Below are 9081 nucleotides of genomic sequence, written 5' to 3'. Positions count from 1 at the left end.
ACTGTTCAGTGGACAAGGAATTGGCTGGATGACCAAGAGTTGTAGTCAGTGACTCATTGCCCAGGTAGAGACCAGTGATGAGTGATGTCAGGGATATGTATTTAGGTGTGACAGTTTAATATCTTCATTGGTTACACGGACAGTAGGACTGACTGTATCCTCAGGAAGTTTGAAGATTACCCTAAGCTGAGTGGTGCAGCTGATACTCTATAGAGGGAAGGGATATCATTCAGAGGGACCTTCAAGGCTTGAGAGGTGGGCCTGTGCAAACCTCATGAAATTCAACAAGCCCCACTGCAAGGTCATGTACCTGATTCAAGGCAATCTCAAACATCAGTACAGCCTGGAGAATTAATGTATTAAGAGCAGCCTTGCAGAGAAAGCCCTGGGGGTACTAGTGGGTAAAAACCTCAACATGAGCCAGCAATCTGAACTTCCAGTCCCAAAAGGCTACCATATCCTGGGCTACATCAAAAGAAGCATGGCCAGCAGGTGAAGGGAGATGATTATCCTACCTGAGACCCTGCATGGAGCACTCCACAGCCCTGGGGCCCTCAGTATAAGAATGACATAGACCTGTTGCAGTGGCTCCAGAGAAGGTCCACAAAAATTCTTAGAGAACTGAAGTATCTATCCTTTGAAAAGAGGCTATGAGAATTGGAGTTGTTCGGTCTGGAGAATAGAAGAGTCAGGGGACAATTTAATGTGGCCTTCCAATACTTAAAGGGAGCTCACAAGAAAGATGAGGAGAAAATCTTTATCAAGGATTGTAAGGATAAGGGGCATTTTAAACTAAAAGATTTAAATTAGATACCAAGAAGAAATTATTTCCTGTAAGAGTGGTTAGATGTTGTAACATGTTGCCCAGAGTAGCTGTGACGCCCCATCCCCAGAAGTGTTCAAGGCCAGATTGGATGAGACTCTGGGCAACCTCGTCTAGTGGAGGGTGGGGCTGGAATTCGATGGTCTTCAAGGTCTCTGCCAACCCATACCATTTTATGATTCAATGTTTTTTTCAAGTGCCCTGTTTTCAGTAATGTACTAGTCAAATTTTAAACTGGAAGTAGTTCTTTCATTTGTTCTCTTCCTAACATTCATCCATATCTTGTGCCACTTCTCTGTAATGTATGCAGTCCTCACCTACTGCCAGCCATGTTTCCCTTTATATGGCTAACTGTTTTGACCTTTTCCTTTTTTGCTAGCTTTAAACATAGTGCTACTACAGCACATTCCAAATTGGCTCCTTAGTGCTTCATTTGATGTTCTGCTTTCAGTCATATCCTCCGTGTCAGCAATACAAGTCTGGAAGTACTTCATTTCTTATTGAATTAATAATCATACTGAGTTAAAAAACAATTTTGAACGACTTCCACAAACATACCTCCAGGCCTTTTGTCCAGTTAATGAATTCCAGTCAATGCATGAATAGTTAGCATCTACCATAAGGATAACTTTGTCCTCTAATGTGATTTTGTCCTTTGTGCTATGAGAGTGCCAGAAGAAAAGCATGATTATTATTAAATCCTAGATGAAAAAAGTGTGAGATTTCATTCAAAACTTTCTGAAACTGACACACTAAAATACTAAACTAGATGAATAATTTCAAATTATATAGAAGAATTATGGTGCAGATGATTTAATAAACCACATTCCAATTCAAAGTTTTTCACAGATGAAACTCACCTAGAATAAAGACCATCACAAGATCATTACACCACTTCAGGAATTATAATCGTGTATTTCACTCTTGAACATTATTGTAGTAACTGAAATGGTATTTAGACCATTGGAGAGTCATTGGAGAGTGTCACATGGCTCTAAATGCATTTTCCCTAAACAGCAACTGTATTTAAAATGGCAGATAATTTAATGGGTCAGATATTGTTACTCAAGCAAGGCAATTTATCAGTGACATTGTTAGTGGGATTGAGTGCACCCTCAGCAAGTGTGCAGATCACTCCAAGCGGTGTGTTGTGGTCGACATGTTTGAGGGGCAGGATGCCATTCAGAGGGACCTAGACAGGCTTAAGCAATGGCTCAGGTGAACCTCATGACGTTCAATAAATCCAAGTGCAACATCTTGCACTTGGCTTGTGGCAAATCCTGCTATCAGGATATGTTGGGGGATATAAGGACAGAGCACAGCCCTGCTGAAAAGGACTTGGGAGTACTGGAGGATGAACATGAGACAGCAATGTGACCTTGCAGTACAGAAAGTCAACCGTATCTGGGGCTGCATCAAAAGATGTGGTCAGTAGGTCGAGGGAGATGATCCTGCTCCTCTACTCAGCACTGATGAGACCACACCTGGAGTACTGTGTCCAGATGTGGAGTCCTCAGAACAGGAGAGACGTGGATTTGTTGGAGCACATCCAGAGGATGGCCACAAAAATGACCACAGGGATGGAACACCTCCCTTGCGAGGACAGGCTGAGAGAGCTGGGGCTGTTCAGCCTGGAGAAGAGAAGGCTTCAGGGAGATCTGTGAGTGGCTTTTCAGCATTTAAAGGCAGGCTATAAAAAGGAAAGGGACAGACTCTTTAGCAGAGTCTGCTGTGGCAGGACAAGGAAAAATGGTTTTCAACTTAAAAAACAGGAGATTTAGACTGGATATAAGGAAGTAAGGAAGTTTTTTACAATAAGAGTGGTGAGGCACTGGAACATATTGCCCAGAGAGGTGGTGGATGCCATCCTCAGAGGCACTCAAGGACTTGCTGGCTCAGGCTCTGGGCACCTGACCTAGCTCTAGCTGTAGATGGCCCTGTTCACTGCAGGGAAGTTGGACTAGATGATCTTTAAGGGTCTCTTCCAACTCAAAAGATTCTATGATTCTATTAATTAATCCAAACAGTAGTTTTCAGTTTACATAATAATCTGTTGTTCTGTCTCTAAAACCTGAGAGATGTGATCCATCTTATGCTGCAACTGAACAGTACCACACCAGCATCTATTACTGACTGTGAAAGAGCAGACTGTTGCCTCTGAATCATACGGTAATTGTGAAAAAACAAATCCAGTTAAGTATATTATTTGAACAATGTGAAGCTGGTTGTCAGATAATGATCGGTTCTAGTCCATCAGTAAGTCTGGCTTGGTTTGTATTCCTACCAGTCCATCATGTTCCCATTCCAATTCCAGTCTTTCTTTCCCTGGCTGGAGGAACAAAATGGATACAGCACCTGGTAGCCTAGATGGAATAACCCTAATGTGTAACCTGAGCTCCCTAAGCAAATGGTTTTTATGATAATCAAGCCTCCTATTAACACACATGTCCTTTTGTTAGTATTTCTCAATCACTTTCAAACCTTTGCTAAATTACACTAGATTTGAGCTGTGGTTTAAAGTCTCAAGGTTACTGTACTCAAAGAGGTTTTGTGAATATCTGTAAATGGTTAGAAGAGTCAGAATTCCACTCCTTTGAGGAAGAAGCAGTTATAACTCAGTGCCTTGTACATGTTGTGTCAGCCACCTGCTCAGTCTGCACACACACTGCCAAACCAACCTGAATGTCTGAAAGCCATGGGAAGTCCTGTTTGCCATGACAAATGGAAAGAGACCAGGAAAAGGATCTGCTGACATAAGAGCTATCCTCGGAAGTTCATGGGATATGAAACAGTTAACTACAGGAAAGATAGTAGAAAAGCAGAGTTAGAAACAGCCTTGGAGTTTTGCATTAAAATTTAGGAGAGGGATTGGTAATCCCATTCTTGTATCTCACCATTTCTTTTTATCTGTAATTTTAACAACATAAAATGTGACATGGATGATTTTCTCAATGGAAACAGCAGTTAATCTCCTTCTGATGCTTCACCCTCAATAGCAGTTCCACTTAAAAATACTGGTGGATGATATTAAAGGTATTGACAAGAAAATTAACAGGATGTGAGTTCCATAGAAACTCCCCATATTCTTCAAATGGTGGAAATTTGCACCCATTGCTTTCTGACAAAGATAAAAACCCAACGTCATGGTTGTTTTTTTTCTAATGTGTGTGGCTTTTTTTTTTTTTTTAACATTTTATCCTTGAGAATGAAGATAAAACTTTCAGCTGGCATGTTAAAAAATCAATGAGGAATTATGGACAGGGTATTTCCTAGGGATAAAAAAGTCTTTGAAATCAATGGCCCTAATCTGCAACTGAGATCCTTAATCCTCAGGAAATATCCTGCACCTCAGTATGCATTTCTGACATCAGCATACAATTCAAATTCTTACTCTTTGTTCTAAACAATAAATCTTTATTGTTAAATAAAATCTTAAATACAAATACTGTTGCTTTCCCTAATTCTGTACCTGATTAAAATGTTGCAGGAAATTTATCTTATTATTTATTCTTGTAGACTGGGAGATCTGGATCAAACAACTGACTAAAATTTCATCCAGCTGGATTACAGCATAGGTTGAAGGGGTAAACTCGTTGCCCAATAGCCAAAAAGGAGTTTCTCACACACCAAGAAACACCAGTGTTATATTCCATTCTCTCAGCTGATATCTTGACATGACAGATCTTAAAGCAGCACAATTCATCCTGCATTTGGGATAACACTGGGGGAAAGAGGTTGTGAAAAATGAAACTTGTCCTTTTTCCTTACATGCACACACAAACACACACACACACCAAAAAAAAAGTTGTGTTTAAGTTGTGATCTAGTTTGATTCACCAAACACAGTTCTGCCTTCATTGGAAATTTCAGTTCTTCTCATGGCCAACCTTGTGAAGCAAATCATCTGTTACTGCTTGTATTGGCAGAGAACTACGGCCTATTTTTAAAGCAGCTCTGGTCATCCATGAGTGCTCTGCGTTAACTTATACAGAATACAATAAGCTGCATAGCAAAATTAAATACATTTTAAATCATTAACCAAGTAATTCTTAATTCCCTCCTGAGACATACATAACAGTGTTTTCTTAGCCCCTATTCAATGTGAAAAAAGCGGAGAAATAATGAAATTAGTAAGCCCCAGCACTGTGGCAAATCTGTGGAATACTCACCACTAAGACTTCAGAATCTCCTGATTGCCAAGGCAAAGCTCTCTTCCCAGCCCATGTTGGTCTTCAAGCCAACAAAACTAGCAGCTGCTTGCAAAACAAGCTGAAGGATAGAGATAACAACTTCTGAATGTTACATGAGCAAGGGATTGTGGTAGTTCCTTCAGTAATATAAACCAATTGTTCTCTTCTGGCTCTGTTTGTCACCTTAAATGGGATTAGTCAAAGGGTTATGTGGGATTGTGGAATTAGTCTTTCACCCCCAAAAGATATAAGTTCAAATACAGGAATGGGTCAGGAATGAAAATCAGTTTCTTCCATGCCAGCCTAGTACGTTCATGTTAGAAGAGCACCACACAAATTGGCAGAAGACTCCCAGAAGTGGAATAGTAAGAGTGGCTTGTATGGAAGTATACAGAAAAAGTATATACATGCTTACACTAAACAATATGGAAAGTGGAATAGGTGGCATGTTTAGAGATCAGATGGCTTTGAAATGTTGACACTGAATCAGAATCAAGAGAACAAGGTTTTGTTTCAGCTCTGCTAAAGCTAAAGCTCCTCGGAGTAGTCTTCAGCAAGAAAGACTTAAATCTTTAAACACCTTGCAGTGAAGTATCTAGTCTAAGATAGTCATAAAAGCTTGTCTACAGTTTCTGCAGAAAGTCAGGTACAAGGTAATGCATTCCAGATATTCAATGATGACAGAACATCCACCGTTCCCTTGGAAGCACATTTCTTTCTCTCCAACTCTCTCTCCTTCTCTCTCCCCACTCTGCTACAGCTCTCTCTACAACTCTCTCAACTGACATAGAGACAAGACAAGATGACAACCTTACTACTGAATAGTTAAAGAGAAATGAGATGTATCCTTCACTCTCCGCTTCTTTGTTTTGCCCAATTTATTTAGATTGAAGTTTTGAAACCAGAAAACTCTTTCTACTGACAGCTCATGACATAAGGATTCTGTAATGGGCCATGGAAGATCTATCTGAAAGAAATATCAATAAATTATTGAAAATTAGATGACATCTCATTTTATGAGCTATTTCTGGCAGGTATAAAAAAATGGGTTGGAAAGTTATGGACAACAAAATGAACCTTTCCCCACTATTAGATTTGTGTCTAAAAATATTAACATCGTGCATTGAAAAAATGAATGAAATTTGCACTGGAAATACAAGTAAATCTCTGTTTCTGCAAAGACAGACTCTCCTTTCTTAAAGAGATACAAACTTTTCTGTATGGGCTCACAGTAAATCAGCAGTGAAAGAAAACAGGGATTCATTTAACCAGTGGTATTGAGACTTGAAGTAGTTCAAACATGTATAGACAAATATTTAAATAAAAAAAAAAAAAATTTGGATAGTAATGGATTTGGAGCCCAAACTCCAATATCAGCCATGGTGTACACTGTGAAAATGGTCAATTCAAGCTGATATAATTAATAGTAGGAACTAGGCATTTTAGTTCTAAGTGCCCTTCGGTCTTGCTGAAACGTGTGATAACATAACAAGCATAGCAGAGACAATTTCTTCTGCTTCTCAAAATTCAAGAGATGTTGCCCGCAGGAACGTCTGTCTTCTGAAATTTCATTCCTGTTCATGAAGAGTTTTTATTTCTGCAACCAATTAGAGATAAGTCCCTTCAAAAAATCAAATCAACAAAACACAGAAAACAAAGAGCACAAACGTATCTCTAGGAAGCAGCCACTTGTCTTCAGAAAGGGGAAAAAAAGGCAAACAAGAGAACACAGTCTCTGGCTGCAGAATGATTCATGGAATATTTTGACTGTTCCACCATCCAGGCAATTCCCGGTCTTAGCCTGCAGCTCAAATACAGTTTGATTTAGGAAATTTTTAGGATTGCTTTCAGAAATAAACACAAAACATAATTACTTTTCCTAGACTAAGAATTAGAAGAGAAAATCCCCAAACTTACTTTGACATGGAGTGCTTTCTTCCATTAGTCTTTCCTTATTAACTGTAACAATCAATATGTTTAAAGATGTATTACATGTTAGGAGACAATTTAGTTAATTTGAAATGAGGTTACTAAAATGCTACATAGGAATATCCACTGTATATTTAAGGCAGTGTAAGCAACCATTCAAAAAAGCAAATCAGACTTGTTATAACTTATCCTTGTATAGGTAACCCTAAATAAGAATTCCAACTTATGCTGCTGATAAAAACGAAGAGAGTGAGAGTTCAGATCAGATGAAGAACCTGCTTTCTGAGACTGCTGAGGCATTTGATTCCTACCTACCTGTTTTCACACTGTAAAATGCCAGGGCAACCACAAAGGACAGACTGTTGTTACAGAGCCAGCCACACTTATTTTATTTCACATTTTGCAACTGGTTCATATTTGAAGCTGAGTTCAAACTATAGCTTTCTAATTTTTCTCTCAATCACTTGGCAAACTATGAGGAACTATAAAACAAAATGAGCAATGATATATAACAATTGTATGTGGCAGGGAAAAATACAAAGCACTACTCTTGGATGGACAAACTCAATACCTGGAGAATGCCAGGAGTAAAGTCTATCTTTAAAAGTCACATTTATGCTCAGGAACAATTTAAGCATTTAACAGTTAAAGATAAATTCTGTAGTAGTAACACAGAGATAACAAAATGGTACATTTCTCCTAAAAGCATTTATATAGAACCTGGAAAGATGCCCAGAAAGAGCCTGAGGCATGTAAACCAATGATAATATTTGTATATTCTCCAAAATAAGACAGTGCCTGTACTGCCTCATCAATAAGACTAGAATGGTGCATAGACAATGGGTGCTGACGATAACAACTTTCTGAAAAAGTAAATTGGAACAGAGGTAGATAAAGGGAAACACTATAATGCAACAATTCCTTTTACAGGAAGACTACTACTCACTGGAGAAAAAAAAATTTGCACTGATAAATACAGAAAATAGGCATTTCCTTGGATAAATTTCTTTTTACATTTCAGAAGGAAGGAAAAGAAAAATCAAGTAAACTGCTGCTTACTCAAGAAAGTCTGTTCTGTCAAGTGTGCAATTACTTTCCTCTAGCAATGATGGAACTGCAAAATAACTATTCAGAAGTGATACTTCTCAGCAGATAGTCCTTCTCTGGTTCAAGCCATGAAGCCATGATAACTCCATCTGTATTTTAAAAAGGATCATGATGTTTTACGTACTTTATACTGCCTACATTAGATAGAAAATATCTGATATATATATATTTTTAAATCACTGCAAATAAGACTGATGTAAAAATCTACATGAGCACTCTTATCTTGGTTCCAACCAAGACTACATTTAGCAATACATTTAATCAAACAACAAAAGACTATTTTATATTGGAAAGTCTCCAGAATAATTTGTAGTATTTTAAATAAAGCAGGGCACACTTGTGTAGAGGTAAGTCTCAAAGAAGCAATGTGTCATAATACATTATGTGCTGTTAGAATAGACAGAAGCTTGCCCCCTGGTTTTTGCAAATAAACAGAGGATGGCTATCTCAAGATCCAATTCCTGAAAAACGATAGGGCATACCTCTCTCTGTGTGATGAGTGAACACAAAGAGGCAGAATGCAGTTACCCAGTAGCTTCTTCTGCAGATGTAGCTTCAACATCATTCTCAAAAGTGGGGCAAAACCTGGAAGCAGAAGGATCCAATTGCCCTGAAAATGATATAAAGTAGGACACAAGATGCTTCTCAGTTATGTTTGCTGTGAGCAGCCCTAATTGTCAGCACATGCTGATAGCAACCACTGATACACTGTCAGTGGCGCCTAGTATCTGTGCCAGTCATGCTGGAAGCCAAGCACAAAGGCATGCAGGTCTGCCCTCCTTTGTACCACATCTCTGATTTCTACTGTTTATTTGATGCAAATAAGCATATGGCATCTGCCACTGAGGGACCTCAAATCAAACTATACATTTCAAACTTGATCTCCAATAGAAGTCCATCCCTGCCCACTGAATACTCCTGGATCTTGAAAGGAGACATATCTGAAATGCATGTTTTCCAAAGCTTTCATTGGTTTGGAGATGTCACATTGCATGTGCCACCTGTAACTTTTGCAGGCATTGCCACCTGCAG

This window comes from Meleagris gallopavo, chromosome 1, assembly GCF_905368555.1.
Source record: "Meleagris gallopavo chromosome 1, MGAL_WU_HG_1.1, whole genome shotgun sequence".
NCBI lineage: Eukaryota > Metazoa > Chordata > Aves > Galliformes > Phasianidae > Meleagris > Meleagris gallopavo.
This window is presented reverse-complemented; position numbering follows the sequence as displayed.